We start from the raw sequence: 18,626 nt of genomic DNA on the forward strand, positions 1-18,626 counted from the left end.
AGCTATTATAAATACGGTGATAATTTTTGTGTTCAGTGATATAAGTACTGTTTGTGAAGGATTCATGCTGTTATAACACGTGTAACATAATTCATCTTAACTTGTATTAAAGTGAAATGAAGATTTTCATTAAATATTTTGGTGTAAGTAAATGCAACTCAACATATATTAAAATACACGCAATCCTTGAATTCTCACGGTCCGTGTTTAATGATATAATTTTAGTTGTAACATCAAACACCAAATTTGTTTTTTCGTGAAAAGTAATATAAATTAATATATATCAAAATATTTCAGAAAATACGATCTTGGATATCAATAACGTGTCGTGTATAATGATACATACAAGTTCGATTCCATGCGCCACCAGTGTGTATCCTAGGGTGACCTCCGCATAAACCTGTCTATGGGAAGACATTTTGTCTAGAGCCACAGCAAACCATATCTGATCCGCATTGCGAATAGGTTAAGTTAGTACTTCAGACCAAACCGTGTTTTTTCTCTTTCTGCTATAGCCACCTTGTAGTACTTAATTACAGTACCTCAATAAGTTGTGGGTCCTGATCATGGCGTCGTTATCACCATGGTAGGGTTAGTCAAGAGGTATTTGAGATTTGTCATAACTGTCGTTAGTCTCCTTCCCTTAGCTCGAAGCATAGCTGTTTTACATAGTTTTCTTGATTACATGCAGGTTAAGCGGTGGCAGATTGAACGCTGCCTTCATTGCTAAGGAGGTTGTAGACGTGAAATAATGGCTCCAAATATTATCGAGCTCCAATTAATATGCAAGCCATTCAATACACGCTGGTTAGATCTTTGATGCAAGCGCCGGTAGTGGTATTTTTGAACCTACACAGCCGTAGATGATCGTACATACTTTTGGATTTAAGGTCCTACTGGGATCCAGCTCGGCATCGGCAGCATCGGGATCTGCCACATCTTCTCAAGAGAAGATTACCAGTTTCTCAAACACGTTGAATGGTGTAAATTTGTCGAGCTACCTCATTTTTATAAACGGAATAACTACTCTGAACTCTTGAGCACCACCAGTAATATTTTTTTCTGTATTTTGATTACATAAGAGAGAATTATGCACAGGACTGTGAAAAATGGAAAGAGGAAGGGGAGGCCTTTGCACAGCAGTGGGATCTTGTAGGATAGATTAGATTAGAATAAATAATTGGCAACACCACGGGCACAACCCCTTAATTAAACCAGGTCACAAAGTTTGTAAAAATCCCAGGAGGTATTTGAGCTTCTGAAAGGAGTTAGTAGGCTTACATAGTCAATAAAAGCACGCATAATGGACCACTTGCGTTTATGCGGAAAACTGAGCCCATTAAAATAACATTACAATGAGACATTCGAGTATTCATTGAGTCAAGTCAGGGGCCTATGGCGGCTCAGTTATAACCCTGACACCAGGGTTGATGGGGTTGGTAATTCACCTCACAATCCACACGATAGAAGATGAGACATTTGCCCATACATGTTGTGTCGACCCCACCTAGAGTGAGATAAGGGCAGGAGGATGATGATGATATAGTGGAAAGTTTGCCCACTACACAATAGTGGTCCATATGCGAGGATACGCGGAAAGTCCCCCACGTGTGCTTACGTGAAGTTTTGCGGAAACGAGCTCATTTAGCTTAACCATAACAGACCCCTACCCTAACCTACCCTGAGGATAGCCCTGTGTAACCTATAGGTTTGGAGGTGAACCAATGATCTTCATTTTCACTACCTATTCTTATCGTCGACATTGATTCGACTCCGTTTATCGTTTTGTCAATGTTGCGGGCTCCCATTAGACCGGGAATTTTGATAATTCGAAATATAGAATGTTACTTTACCTTAGGGGATTTTGATTGTGGAATGAGTTGTGATCTTTTAAATAGTTTCAGCAGGAAAGAAGTAACACTTACCGGTTTGTGTGATTTTGGTTTAAAAGTACGTAGGTACATCACCTTTATCTTCAGGCCATACTGCCAGGCTAGCCCGAAACATTCCTAATGACCAGTCTTAATATGATTCCTCTTACCTTCATTTGTTAGGAGTGGAAATATTATCATAATTGAATTTGTAAGATTTTGACTGCAAAAATGAACCAAAAGTGGTTTTGATTAGGGGCGTAGTGTAGTGGACAAAATGTGTTTGTAGTGAGCAGCAGTGGTGGTTTTGACTGGTTATTTATGAGTTTTGAGAGTTTTCATAACAAAAAAATCTTATTATCGCCACCTTACACTATATATACGTGTACCATCTTTATATGTATTTATTACTAGAAATTCGTAAAAACATGTATCATTTTACACAATAAAACCGAAAAAATAAGTCATGTTAAACCACTTGACACAAATTCGTTATACTTTATCGTTTGTGTCAATTGATATAAGTTACGTTTCTTTACTTTTTAAAGAAAATAAATAGAATTTTGCCTTTCTACAACTTTATGAAATAAACTTTCTTCCAAGACATTTTGTTTTTTGTAGAATAAGACTGTAAAATTATTAATTGAAATATGATATATCAACGATGACTTTTGTATAGTTATGTGTGTAAAAAGGTATAACTAGACTTGTATCAATTTACACAGTATAAAAGTTGGTGTCAACTGATACATGTAATTTATTTTGATCCTCTACCATTTCTGTTTAGGTTCTAAATATTAGAAAAGAAACCTTCCATCATCACCTATCGACACATCTAATTTATGTTCCATTATTCCTTATAAGTCGCGAGCTAGAATGTTTTTAACTTTAAACTCGATTTTCTCAAAACTTGAATTTTGGACTTGTATTACTTTTCACCGACGGTCAAAGACCTTGTATATTCTATACAAGGTCTTTGCCGACGGTACAGAATTTTCCTTTTATTCTACTCGCATAATAATTTAATAATATGGTGTATAGTAGTGTTGCCGCGATAGTGCCCTATCGATAGTTTTCGATCGAACTATTGATAGTTTTGTACGATCGATAGGGTCCTTAATTCCGATAGTATTGTAAAAAAAATCCCATCCACTCATTTAACAGTTTTTTTTTTTAGTATCGATGCTATCGTTGCTTATCAATAGTATCGCCAAAAACGTGTTATCGATAGGCCTATCCGTTGGGTAGATGATTTATCAAAATAATAATATTAAATTAATATCCCTAACTTGAAATTTAACAGTTCTAATTTAAAAAAAAGGTACCGCCTGTCTGACCTTCCAACCCCCGAAGGGAAAACCAGCACCAAAGACCAATCATTGAAATACTTGGTCCTTGGTTGCGAGAATTTCGATTAGTGTTGCCGATCGATAGACAACTATCCTATATATTAAGATATATGTAGAAGTGAGGATCGCGACCACAGGTTATGGTTTTCCACTTGGTACGGCTATATGCTGCGTGCACCGCCCTCTGTATGCTGCCGCCCACCGTCTTCTTCACGATGTCAGATCACCTCGTAGGCGCCCTTCCTCGCGCACGTTTGCCATCTATTTGCCCAAAGATGATCTGCTTCTCCAGACTGTGCTTCGGAGACCGCATAATATGTCCGAAGAAGCTTAGGGCACGATTCCGGCATATTGAGGAGAGCCGCGTCGTGATCTTGAGCTCTTTTAATATGGACTCATTCATACACGTAAAAAGCCTTAAATTACCAAGTAGAGAAAGTCCGGCATGAGGTGAGCACGAAGTTTTGAAGACAGGAGTGATTGTATTAGATTTCCTCCTGAGCAGTTGCACTACAAATTTAGTGATGAAGAGGTGAGTGATCGAAAAAATATGTCATAGAAGAACTTGTAGACATCATATTAATCTGAGTTACTTGTATTAATCAGATTTTTTACTAATTTTCAGGCAATACTTGACAGAAACCTTAAGTGGGATGACATAATTATAAAGAAAATCAATAAGAGGATGAACTCTTTTAATGTTTATAAAACAATAGTATGGAAGAATTTTGATGCATCTTGGAGCAATGGCAACATGTAAGCATATTCCTAGTTAAAAATATATTTAAGTGAGTGTTGCTCGTTGTAAGTGGATTTCCTTTACGGCTGATTAGGCTCAGGCCTAGGACGGCCAGATATGAGGAACGGCTAATCCTGTTTTTTTCTCTAATGTGGTTTGTAAGATCAATGACCAACCTCATCAACCTGCTGCTGTGACTATTCGGGTGTCCCAGACTAAAGGCCCTTGACGTAGCTTACTTATCTAATGAAATGCCTATGTAGGTACTTAAGTAATTAGTAACGGAGTCAAGACTCTCTTTGTGAATTTGCCTGTTATGTATGAAACCGTTTATCATGCCAGTCATAGTAACTAAACACATAACGGCCTCCGTGGTCTAGTAGTTGAACGTTGTGCTCACAATCCAGAGGTCCCGGGTTCGAATCCTGGTGGAGAAAAATTTGCTTTGTATTCCTTGTTTTGCTAGGACATTACAGGCTGAACACCTGATTGTCCAAATGTAAGATGATCAGTGCTTCAGAAGGCATGTTAAGCTGTTGGTCTTGATTACTACTTACTAGGCGGACCCTTGGCGGCTCAATAATAACCCAGACACCAGGGTTGATGAGGTTGGTAATCCATCTCATAACTCACATTATAGAAGAAGAATAGAGTAAACTAAGGAAGGGATCTTCTTCAGTATTATAATGGGCTAGGTAATGGACTCCAATGCGGGTTGGTGGAGGTGTTTTTACGGTGTTTTTCTTTTTTGGAGCAGCATGGTGGAGTATGCTCCATACCCCCTCTGGTTGATTGAGGGGAGGCCTGTGCCCAGCAGTGGGATGTATATAGGCTGTTTATGTATGTATGTAGGTAACGGACTGGTATCTATCTTAAAAAACTGACTGCATGTTGTCTTGATTTATTAAAGTTTAGAGAGATGGAAGTGTATATAGCATTTTTAATATTTGTTTTCTCTTCAGACTTGGGAGTTGTGAGTGACAACGAGCAGATTACATAACAATGGGAGGATAACAAGGGCCTTAACTGAAAAAACTGGTGAATGTTCCCAAATAAACCTCACAGATGTAGAAGAAACACAAAATAAATTTGTTTATTTATTTTATTTCTGTTCCCTACTAAACTAGTAATAAAACATACTTTTTACAAATACTTTTTGATTGTATTTTATTTATAACATCAAAACTTGCACAGAAAAAAGAAATATTTATATTTGTGATGGGTTGCTTATCTGTCACCACTCTGGTCATTATGTCCATCACAAGAGGCTGCAGTTGGTCTTCTTGGTAGTGCTTGGCTCAGTCCATCCTGGTATGGTGGTGTGACTATGTATGTATGTACAGCACCACAATGGTAGGTATGTATGTAAGTATTTTTTATACTCCTGGGTTCTTCTTTCTTTATTCGTCACCATCTAAAACAAGTATAATGCTTAGATAATTATTCTAATAAGAAACAAACATAAATAGCCTATTTATTATGTCCCACTGCTGGGCATAGGCATTCCTTAAATCAACTGGAGGGGGTACGAAGCATACTATATGCTGCTCGACTGCAGATTAGTGACGGTGTTTGGCCTAAATAGCCCGGGAATAACTGCTTGACGTGCCTTCTGAAGCACAGAATCATCTGACTTCTTTAGACAATTGGATGATTCAAGCCTGCAATTTCCTATCCATACAAAGGACCTTGACAGGTGTGCGTGACACTTGACAATTTGACAAGTGTGGCTATTAGGACTACTTGCAAACGTCAAAGTCAAAGATTTATCACCTGAAATAAAAAAGGATTATTTAGAATACATACATACATCAATTCATGCTTACATTTCCTAATGGGTTGGACAGAAACAAATATAATGATCAGAAGGATGTAAACAAAAAATGTGGGTTCCGTCACATTCCCAGTACATTTAGCATGCCATGATATTCGTGGAAACTGAGATAAAGCAGTAAAGAGCTTGTAAAAGAAGTTTTTTAGCCCACCTTTTGTTACTGCTAACTGGTGATTTTGTTTGGTTCACATCATAAAGTATTTTGAAATAATCTAAAGGAATAAACCAACAAGTAAGGTATCTACCCAGAGCGGGATCAAGTGTATTTTGCTTACATTTACAATTATTTTCTATTATACATAACATAATAATATGATACCTATAAACTTTGTAACAACTGCACACCAACTTTCAATACTCAAGATAATACAATTACATACTTGCAAGTAAAACACTAGGAAAATGCACAACTTAAACTGCAAAATAGTACTAATTATTTATATTATTTTAGTTCTAATAAACTTTGTACTCTTTTAGGAATGATACTGTGCAATCAATCTAATTCTACAAACTTTATAATAAAAGAATATCTAGCCAATTCTTTTATTCTATTTTGCCAGAAACTCTCTTCAAGTAACATTTCCAAAGAGCATCCTTATAGATGACGGCTTGAATTTCTGGGCTTTTAGCAGCGACTATTCCCCTCCCACCACCATAACGTCCCCCCCATTTTCCACAACTACCTTCTCAGGGGTATTGCAGATCTCTCCCAGGTCATCCTTAGAGCTCTCCAGCTGGACACCGGGAGTCAACTGGATCAAGCCAGGGTTGGAGGGTTGTATCCTTCTTTTGGCAAACAAACCCTGTGATCAAGTCTGGATACTTTTCAGCCATTTGACTGTAGCTACTGAGTACTCCGATGTAATTAGATTTCCCTGAAAAAGCATAAAATTTACATTAGACTACTCTTTTTCAAAGTTCATTATATCATAATTTTACATTGAAAACACAAATTGGTTCAACAAATCAGTTTAAATTACCTCACAACTCATTTCCGCCACCAAGAAAACACCTCTACTGACGCCATTACTAGATCCATTAAGAACCTTCAGAATACCCTCTCCAGGCAAGGAATGAACAGTCACACAGTCTGCCCACTCTCCAATCTTGTAAACACCCTTTAAATATTGCTGTAGAACAGTATTGCCAATATCAGCAAATTTACAGTCCTCCAGTATTAAAAAGTTAAGCCGTGCTACCAATTGTTTCAAACTAAACTGTTTATAAAATCCTCTGAAAAATCTTCTATAATATCCACATGGGTTTTCACTAAGCAGATATGTTCGCCAACTTTTTCTAACAGGTCAAGGATTTTCGCTGTGTGTTGTTGTTTTGTTAGTCAACGGACAAACATAAATTGGTTTTCTTAGAAGCCATTATGGTGAATAGCTGCTTTTCCATTGTGGCTAGCTCTGATCTATCTTCATATCTATGTAAAAGCCATTCGGTTTACTGGTTGTACTGCAAAAGAAAAAGCAAATAAAATTTATGTAAATACTGATACACAACACGAAGGCTATTAATGTTATCTAGGTATTAACATTATATAATCTCCACAAACATCACAAGAAATAAGCAAACATAATAAATTTCTTAGACAACTTGTTTAAATAAATTTAAATTGTGATAATTACCTGTTGAAGGAGCTTTAGTACCTTTCAGGTAATCATGGACTTTAGTGGCTATTTCTTGATTGATCTATTTTTTTATTTGCCAACAATATCTCAATCAAACCAGACAAAGAAATAGAGATTTAACTTGGACATTATTTTCAAGATTCTCTTTCCGTCCCTGTTCTCTATCGAGAATCACAATTGCCTCATTGGATACTAAACCCTCATTATGCAGATCTTTTACAGTTTCCATCACACTGGAACCAGAAGTGATCACATCTTCAATGATAAGGCACTTTTGACCAACTCTATAATGGCCCTCTATTATTTTTTTGGTACCGTAAGACTTGGCTTCTTTTCTCCTCATCAACATAGGCTTTGTGGCTTGAACGCTCAACAAGGTCGCGACCGGTAATGCAGTGTACGGCACTCCACACAGATGATCGCATTTACTGTCTTTTACAGCGAACTCATATAGATTGCTATATGTAGATATTAAGTCCTAGAAAGAGTAACCAATTTTAAACCGTATACATAATAGACTAGAATACCATCCACATGTAATCATAATGTACAAAATTGGGTATGATTTCTTACCATAACAGCCGGATAGCTGACTATAACCCTCAAGTCCAAGTAGGTACACCGGTGTCTTTATGCCGATCTTCGTCATAAATTCACCAAATTTCACAGCATCTATATTGAACAGCTTAAGCGCTAGTTCTTGAAGTTTATTATTGTATACCATTTTTATTATTATATCAATTTAAACTAAATTAAAATGGAATAGAAGAGGAACACGTGTGAACAGAATCCTCAGGTAGATTATGGTAGATGCACAGACCAAGTAGAGATGCTAGGATGCTACGCATCAGGCGGAAATGTTCCATTAAAAAAAACCTCTGTTGAAATTGCACTTATAGAACATGACAGCTCTTTTTTTTAAATTGATTTGCCTTGGAAGTTAGTAGCTTTGGGACTTTTTGGCGGGAAACGGGAACGGGACAGTTGCTTTCTTCATTGAATAATCTAAATAATTAATACGAAGTGGTGTTTTGTGGTTAATGATCGCATTAAGTTAGTCGGAAGACATTCGCGAGTGTTATTATATCGGAGTATTCAATAAACAAAGTGTATCTGCCTATTTTCGCTTCGTGGCAGGAAGCCGCTTCATAACTCGAAAGTTTATGCGGACTTTTGAGTTAATTCGTTTGGGGTTCGGAGTAGGAGTCTACTTCGAGGGTGGGGGCTTAGGTTTCATCATCATCACCTTTCATCATTTTATTAATCTATTTTTCAATTTGACATGGCTGTATGGGCATAGTTCCCTTTGCCTTACCCTTCGGGGAAAACCAAAATAAAAAAATAGTAGCTTTGTAGCAATTTTAGCCTTTTTCAGCCTAAATCGCCTCCCCTTTTCACCCTATAAAATTTATTTATTTTCAATTGGAAGGGGATTTTGAACATGATGAGTAGTGCTATTTATTATTTTATTTTTTAATGGATTGTTTTTTTGGATCTCATGTAATCAGAGTACATTCTTGCACAAATTGATGTCAGATTTTTTTCGTGACAATCACCCGCTTTCTTTATCTAGGGCGTCGAGGAATGGAGTAAATGGGTGCATCTGAAATAAGAAACACAAAATAAAAAAATAATAATAACCTCACAACAGCTCTAAATCGACAGAAACAAATAAACATCCTACAACGCCACACCCATACCTAGTCCATTCTGTTGAGGGAATTATTTTTTTTGTGTTCTATCTGTAGATAAATATGGAAAGTGAAACAACATCAAAATAATTGCCTAAAATAAAATAATAAATAGCACTACTCATCATATTCAAATTCCCCTTCCAATTGAAAATAAATAAATTTTATAGGGTGAAAAGGGGAGGCGATTTAGGCTGAAAAAGGCTAAAATTGCTACCAACCAAAGCTACTAACTTCCAAGGCATATAATTCAATTTAAAAAAAGAGCTGTCATGTTCTATAAGAGCAGTTTCCACAGAGCAATTTTTTTACTATGGAACATTACCGTCTAGTGCGTAGCATCTCTACTTGGTCTGTGGTATAAATATATAAATATGCTCTTATAAAAGTAATTATAAAATATTAAAATAAACTGTTTCAAATGTGTAAATTTAATTACCTACTGAAATGACTGGACTTTCATTTTATTTTGTATTATATGGCCAGGTTTCAAGACTTAACCCATGTCGGGTGATGGTTTATTAACAAATCTATTATCACATAACCAATCCTTATTAGTCTTGTAAAAATAATTATAGAATATTTTCAGTTGCCAGCGAAATTGTGTTATTCCTGACTTTGGGTCATATGGACTGAGTAATTATGATTTTGGGTTCTTTCTGACAAAAAGAGTCTAGTATGAGGGAATGGTTTGTTAACCAATCCATTATCTACATAACCAATCCTTGTTAATCTACCGGTCAATTTATACAAAAATGTAGAATATCTTTAATTGCCTGTCTTCTCGGGTATTTTCCTGGCTTACGGATTGGGCAACCATATCTGACTTAAGATTTGTATCAAAAATTGTCTTATAACAAATGGTTCTAATTTAATTACCCCACAAAGGATTGTGCACGGGACTGAGTTTATGTATTATTGTAAACGTGAACAGCTGGTAAGCATGGCTCCTGTCCACAAACTTTAAGTCCTGACAAACATTTTGATAAAACAACTTTCAAACCTCCAGACTTTTTTTTATAAACTGTTTATTAGGATATACTAACATACTGTGATAAAAGTTAACGGCTCTTCGTTTGTTCGTACATTTATTTAAACGTATAAAAATAGAATAAAAAACAAACGAGGTTACCAACAAGCCTGTTTGACACCGTTTCTCTCGCTATATCTTAATAGAGTACATTCCTACTGCGTGTAAACGTAGCACAACCACAAATAATAGATTGATCAATTAACCAATAGGCGACGAGCGCGATCGACCAATAGGAGGAAGTGTACACGGAATATTTGGATGGGCTTTATCACCTTGTGTCGCTTTTGTCCAAGGTGTTAATTCGCAGCCACGGAATGTACGCGATGATAATCCGTGTACATATGGTCACGGAATATTTGGATGTACATTACTCGGTTGGGCTTTATCATGGTCGTGCATTACAGTTTCCCTGCGCTAGTTGGTATTTTCACAGCTTTTTTATATGCAAAGCTGCGCTACTCGTCTCTAGTGTTGCCAAGTATTAAATATTCTTGATTATATATTGTTGCCGAGTGGCGGCGGTATCTAAATTATGTTTAATTCTTGTGTTATACTAAAAAAACGCACCACGTGACATTATTGTTTTTTTAATGCATTTTATGAGCATGCAAGAGAAACAGACATGAAATGAATGTATTTGCTATGATTTGCCCAGGTTTTGAGGATATTTTGTCGTCGAGTCGATACTCGATAGAAAAAGGTATGAAAAAAGAAACAGAGCTAAAACTCGAGCCGTTACTCGAATTTCACAGAAATACCTACCTTGCTTTTGGGCGCTTCTTTAAAGAAACTTCTATCATGATTTGCAATTTAAGTTGGGAATTAAAAAAAATCTGACTTTGTTATTATTATAAACTACGACGATTATAAGCGATATGTGGTGGACCGTATCACAGTAGAAATAATCATCATTCCCCAAAAACAATATAGATAGCGCTGTACAGATTTAACGTGATATAATAATTACCTATTTTCTGTTTGCTTGGGTACATAATTGAAATATAATGTAATGGCAGAGGTATCTTGGAATACTTCAAATAACAAACCTGATTCACAGCAATGAACAAGTAAGTTCAAATTGCAGTAACTTATGCAATGAAACGTAATGTTTAAGAGTAAATTGTTCAGTTGCGGGCAAAAAGTAACACGGGGAGGTCCGTGTTGTTCTATGGTTGTGAACCATAAAAGCTTAAGTTATAATAAGTTGTGAGACAATTCTTCACGTTAAATGAGGTATTTTTTTGCATTTCACTACAGTATCGAAATTAATCATGTGATATTAATTAGTCAACAAATGATAACTTTATTTTTTCTAATTATAAATACCTCATTTATTATACCTACTAAAGCATTTGAAGAATAGCTCCTACATACCTTGACAAAAAACATGATTAATTTAAACGATTTTATTTACTTAGTTACTTATGTTTACTACCCTCTTACCGGAAAAAATGACTTATATGGTTATTTATTATTACGATCAGCCGAAGTGATAACTCCTATTAGGTTTTATTGTTATTTATTACAGCTAAATTAGCAATTAATGGCAGTATTGGTAATTAAATTAACTATAATTTTCCGGGTCATTGATTAATGTTACGTTGGAATCGGTAATGTAATGGCGTACAATGTTTGTGGCGGGAAACTGGCCGGCAAGGCCTCCGGAAGGAAACGGAAGTAGGGGATATCAAGTACACAATGTTAGGTAAAATCACATAATGCCCACTATTATCGATGCACAGATAATAATTTGATAGTCCTTCAATTATACTGCGTTTTTTTCTTAATTTTCTGCGTTTAACGTGTTAAGTGCTTCTTCTATGATGTAGAGTAGGTTATTATAATAAAGACCTTTAACAAACTACCACAAAAAAAAATATTGTTCTTTAAAATATATTCATATTCATATATTTATTTGTATTTATCATACATTGTCATTATTTATCTATCATACATTATTAACATTAAGTTTAGTTGAACATCATTATTTTATAAAAAAAAACAATTTAAATTATATACTTAATTCAAGATATTTTGTGTAACAATAAGTAGTTAATATTTAATAAGAACTAGATCAGAACACTTCACTATTCATTCATCAATGAACTCCTTAACGCTATAGTAAGCTTTTTGTATGAGTAGCACTTTTAATTTACCAATGAAACTTGCATCAGTAGGTACATCCTTCAGATCCTTCGGTAACTTATTGTAGATGCGCGGCCCCATAACACGCAATGAGTGAGCAGTGTGTTCCAGCCTATGTATTGGGGTTACAAGTTGACATCCTCTCCTGTCAGACTGCCGAGGCGCGACAATAAACTCCGACATATTTCTCCGCACATATTTGGCCACCACAAATACAAACAGTGACGGGACGGTCATTATGCCCAGATCTATGAATAGCTGTCGAGCTGGCTCATCCGGGGGCACGCGGGACATCATCCGAACCGCTTTCTTTTGCAAAATAAACGGACGGTCCCTGTCAGCCGCGAGTCCCCACAAGTCGATTCCATACGATAGATGGGAATGAAAGTACCCATAATAAGTGGTAAGTAAATTACACTTTGAAAGTGTGTATAATCGCAATATATCAAATATGACATAAATACCTAAATTACACTTATATATAATATAAAGAAAACTAACCGATTGCAAAATTGTTTAATGACGACTTGTGGTTCTATCTCTACGGCGTGGGATCTAAGTAAGTTTAGCAAGTATGCTCAATGGACCATGCGAACTACTGATTATTCCAAAGTTTTCATTTTCTCGCAGCATTTTATTGAGGTATCTACTCATAGTGACTATGTTGTGAAACTTAATACTGATTCTTGTCACCTATTAGGGTCATGTATTGGTATCACGCACATGTCGGTAAACCACAAACCGCAATTGGCGGTCGAACCCGCAACGCACGAATGCGTGCCGAGCTCGCCTACCGAGCCATCGCGGCTTGTTACGACGCGATTCCGACAATGTGGCAGTTTACCGCGGGAATGTATGATTAGTAAGGTACTTTACGTTTCTCAGATTTTATTATTGTTGCTTAACTTTGTTGATAGAATGTGCCGCTGTTTAACCTGCTTAGTTCAACACACATTTTTCTCGTGTTAAGCAGCTATGGAATTACGTTTAACAACTTTATCACAATGTAGGTAGGTTGGTATAGGTTTATTATATACTGCATACGTTTCGTTGCTATCTGATTTTCAATTTTACTCACGTCTGTTTTTTCTCACGCTTGTCGGACAGGTCACATTACTAAGTACTCAATCGACTATGTACTTTGTAACGACATGGACTGGACTGGAAATATATAAAAAATAAAGTAAAAATATTGGGTAACCAATACTACTTTGCTATGATGTTTAAGTAAATAAATCTATAATTTGACTATTTGTATGTCGTTTCCATACCCCGGGACTATGGAATCCCGGACTTTTGGAAGTGCGTGCGCCCACCCTGACTAGAGTCCAAGTCATTAATGCGTCCCGAACCGAAGCCCAAAACACGGCCCGAACACAAATTATCTTACTTTCGGACAATTAGGTTTCAGCCTGTAATGTCCTAACCAAACTCCGTAGTTTAGTGGATCCGTAACCCAAAGTGATTTTTGTGACCCCACCGGGATTCAACCCCGGGACTTCTGAATCGTGAGCCCAACGCTCAATCACTGGAACTCAAAGGTTATTTTTGGCACTAGGTACCGATACAGTTCACATACTTATTGTGAGATTTTACGTAAATTTTGAATTGGGAGACCTGGAACTGCAGTCCTGGATGTCTAAGGTCAGTCCAGGAACGTAAAAGATCACACCTACAGTCACGTAAGTACTTAGAGGCCTCTGCTTGGTTGGGTACGAGGTGAAAGGATGTAATTTATTGATCATAGACATTAACCTATCTGGTCATGATCTGGTGGTGAAGCCGTGGTACCCCAGTTGGCAGAACGCTTGACTGTTATTGTAAGGTCGCAGGTTCGAATCCAGCACGGGCCTCCTATGATTTTCGAAATCGTTTTTCGAATTCATGTTTGGATCATAAATGATCATCACGTGCTCAACAGTGACGGGAACGGTGAGAAAACCCACATCCCAGAAATGCGTTTCGGAGGTATGTGACCTAACCTGTATTAAGGTCAGACAGGCAGTTGCTTCTGTAAAAGCCGGATCTCTCAAATCTTCAGGTTAGGTTAGCGGACGCTGTGAAAACAGGATAACTGATGATGATTATAACCTATCTGGTCATAGTTTCAAAATTGTCACTATCTGTTAGAGACTGTACTAGGTGTGTACGGCCTATCTATGCAAATTCCATACTCGCACACGATATTATGATTGATATTTTCTGCTGTCATCAAATAATCACGAAGACGACTTCGATTCTCAAAGTGTTGAATGATATTCTAAAATCAATAGGTATCAAATCTATTGTCTTTATATAAAAATGATGTAAATCTTACAACTTGAATAGCAATGACACTGTCCATATTGAATTAATTAACAAACGAGGCATTATCTTGCGATTGCACTGAACAATGTTAGGCATACGGTCAACAATGAGTGAGGGAATTGGGCACTTCATGAATCTGAAAGAAAGTGGATAGCAGTTTAGGTACTCTGGCATTATAGTGCGGTGATGAAAGACCCATTTCTGCGGACAGCTGTCGCACTGTTGTGGACAACCGCAGCGGCGTCCTTAGCATCTTACTTGCTCAATGGGAGGAAGTGGTGAGTGATAATCGCCAATCGCCGATCGCTCGCGTCGCCGGCGCCGATCCCCGAGGCTAGCGGCGCGGGCGCAGACGGCGCAGGCGCAACTCGGATGGCCACCAACTATCAGTAATCAAGCGACAGCCGCCGCGCGTACGCGTGTCGTCACTCCCTCGTGACGCAACCAACATGTCACTGTGCAACTTCAGGTGGGTACTGTTACGGTCTATTACCTGACTGCCTATTTCTTAAGCTGTCATTAAGTGTGAAACAGAATAGATTTGCGGTTTGGATGTCCCCTAAATGGCTCTCCTGTGAATTGGCTGATGCGATCCCGTTTCGAACGTAACCGTAACATACGTCAATACGCTCTTGTAACTTGCACGGTTTTGAGTGTCTATCTAATAGGTTTACTTGAATAACTGGACTGTGTTTTTCATGACCCTGTGTCTCTTTTAAGCTAAAACAATGGTAATTGTGTACAGCCAAGTAATTGTGCTTTTGTATGTGTATATATCGTACTGCTGGGGCTACCGCTTCAATCGCAGCGATGAGCTTCAGCATTTTCAGTCTTCTGAAATAAAAGGCAATTAAAGCTGTGTAGCTTCTATCTGCCTAGCTTTACAATTCCAAAATTGTCTTTTGCAATAAATATTATTTTATTTAAAGGTACGTAGGTACCGTTTTTTTTTTTCATTTAGTTACCTAATTACTCATCTGAGTATTTCAATATTAAATAATCAATATTAATACCTTTCCTGTAAGGTCACGAATACAAAATAAAATATTGAAATTTTAAAATGCAATGTGTTCTTTGAATACTTTGATTTGATGAATACATAACGAATTCTATTAGTAACTGGCTTCAAGCTTCAATGCTTTTATACAAACAATGTTCATATTTACATGTTGTGTCTGAAATGTTATTGCGCCGAATAAGGTACCCTTACGTACCTAATTACGTGGGAAAGCTGAAAAATTTCATAACTGAGTACTTGAAAGGACTCGATGACTCAACAATACAACTATTTAACATTCTGGATGCTATACTGTGCGTGTGGTTAATGAAGAACCGGCGTGTAACCGCCCGTCAGGTTACAACGTAACTGAAAGAAAAACCATTTTCCATCGTTAATCAGTTTCAGGCTGTCGTTATGAATGTAGAGGTAGGTAAGTACTTGTTATAAATTCTAATATACCTATTGTATCATAACATAACATGACAAATACTTTATTGCACATACACACAAAATACAAAACAAAAGAGAAATACTTCTAACTTCCTTCTAAGAAGCTATCTCTTCCAGGCAACACATTACTTTGACTCCTGACTTTTGTTAGTGCTTATTAGATTGCGCAGGAACACATTGTGATCAGCTGGTTGTGAAGTTATGTAACATAAGCTCATGACTATATCTCAATGGGGGTAGTCAGAGGTAGCATCCATCGCAAGATGAATGAAGTAACGTACGCCTCACCAAGCTTTTTGTTCTTCAGAGGTGGATTACCAACTTCAGCAACCCTGGTGTCAGGGTTATTATTGAGCCGCCAAAGGTCCCTGATATGGCTCATGTAACGACCAATGTACCTATATCAGTAAGTAGTAACAAGTAATGATTAGTTTGTAGTAGTAAATAATGATTCAATGCACGATATCCATTATTATCATAACGGCCTCCGTGCTCTGGATTTTAAGTTAATCAGAAAAATCACTTTGTCATCCCTAGTTTGGTTAGGACATTGCAGGCTGATGTCCCCATTGTCCGAAAGATAAATCTGTGCTTCGGAAGGCACGTTAAGCCGCTGGTCCCGGTTATTACTTACTTATGTAAGTATGTAATCGTTACATGAGCCATGTCAAGGGCCTTTGGTGGCTCAATAATAACCCTTGATGAGGTTGGTAATCCACCTCACAACTCACACGATAGAAGATTAGGGTTGAAGAGTCTGATGCGCTAGAATTTTGGTGTGTTTTAGGTACCACAAAATAGTTTGCAGTCACTCTTTAGATTGAAATCCTGAGACGATTGATAATGGTTCTAATTCCTGCAGACGCCATCTAATTTTATTTTCAGTTATACCTGTCATTTTCTTATCCGCTGAAAAAGAAAGGGACGGGTAATCGACAGGCATAAAATTGATGGAACACACGTCAATTTTAAGCAGAAATCTAAAACAACCGTCTAAAAATTTTACATCGGTCAATAACCCGACAGAGTTAAGTAGACAGCACGTCAAACGGATTGCATACCAGCGAGATGCCTATTTTATTCGCCCGGGTTAGGTATTCATTCGTTTTAAAATTCACGTGTTGACAAACATCGGTCCCTTTCCTTTTCGGCGGATAAGAAAATGACGGGTAGGTATAACTTAAAATAAAATTAGGATGTGTCTGCAGGAATCGGGGCTAATGAATGGAAACGAAGATGGTAGTGGATGGTGGTGTGGGATGGTGGTTATCTTATGGTCGGTGGTCAAAAGTCATTGTTAGCATCATCAGCGTCTTTGTTAGCGTCATTATTATATTACAGTATCATTGCGACTTCCAAACAATAGGATCGAAATCGAGCTTGTTTGTTTGTAAACAGAACACGGTCCAGATTTAGGAAGTTGTGAAAGGAAGCTGAATGTAATAACAGATAATAAAATTACTTCAGTTTCCGTTGTTCAACTTTGATGAATTGTGAAACAACATTTAAATTAAAATGAATAAATACCTACTCATGTCATGGACAGTCATGACATGAGCAATATCATTATACCCACTTTAGAACCCTGTGGCACTACGTATAATATTTGACATTTAATGAGGCTTGTCAAAAAGTTAATGTGACATGGTTTCAAAGTGTATACATATTAATACTCGTGACCGGACATAATTCCAAATCCGCAGACGAATCTGTGATAGTGTCTCGGGTTTGAATCTCGGCTAGGACTTCTGTAAACCTGTATTATTCGACTTTGTGAGTTTGAATTCATGTTTTTTCTTTGTGAGTTGGTAATCCAGATGGTACAACTGTACCTGGCTAATGGCTATATGCTCGCCCTATTACATGGGACTTAAACATAGCTGACGAGGAGTAGGTGTACTGTACACCTCTGCTCATCCCTTTCGGGGATACAGGCGTGAAGCCTAGACAGGGTTACGTAGAGTGACCTCTGCCTACATTCGTATCGTAAAACCCGGTGTCAATAAGTAAGTAGTTTAAATGGAGATTATATTTCATGAAGTCGGTAAAAAGGATACTAACTTACCTATTGGGACTTATAATTCTACTCAGCCTGTAGCAGGTATTCACCCACTACAGGGTACCTATTAGGCCTCCCTTCTTTCAAGGCATTCTTTCCGGTCCTGTGCAAGTCTCTTTACTACGACATTGACCTTCTTTCGTGTAATGTACCTGTCCTCAAATTATTCACGTATACTTAAAGACTATTAGGCTGCAAGATTTCAAGAACCTGAGCTAAAGTGACGGTGGTGTATATGTATGACTTAGGGAGTAAGGGTCCCGATTTTGCTATACTTACTGCAATAGCGCAGTTGTACCTAGGTAGGTAAGTCATGTGTAAGAAATTGTTCTTTGACATCGCGCAGTGCCCGGCCAGACAGTTCGGGAACACTCACTCTTAAGGCAATTGCCTTTTTTTAAATCCGATTTCCGGTTGATTGAGGGGAGGCCTGTGCCCAGCAGTGGGACGTATATAGGCTGTTTATGTTATGTTTATGTTATGTTAATTTTTACATAATATTTATTGGTTG

The 18,626-nt window shown here is 37.4% G+C and overlaps 1 pseudogene; it reads right to left on the bottom strand.

Annotated features, from left to right (window-relative positions):
• Positions 1-6,026: 6,026 nt before the first annotated feature.
• LOC126367793 (uridine 5'-monophosphate synthase-like) lies at positions 6,027-8,683 on the bottom strand (annotated as a pseudogene).
• Between the last annotated feature and the right edge of the window lie 9,943 nt (positions 8,684-18,626).

This window comes from Pectinophora gossypiella, chromosome 6 (assembly GCF_024362695.1).
Source record: "Pectinophora gossypiella chromosome 6, ilPecGoss1.1, whole genome shotgun sequence".
Taxonomy (NCBI): Eukaryota; Metazoa; Arthropoda; class Insecta; order Lepidoptera; family Gelechiidae; genus Pectinophora; species Pectinophora gossypiella.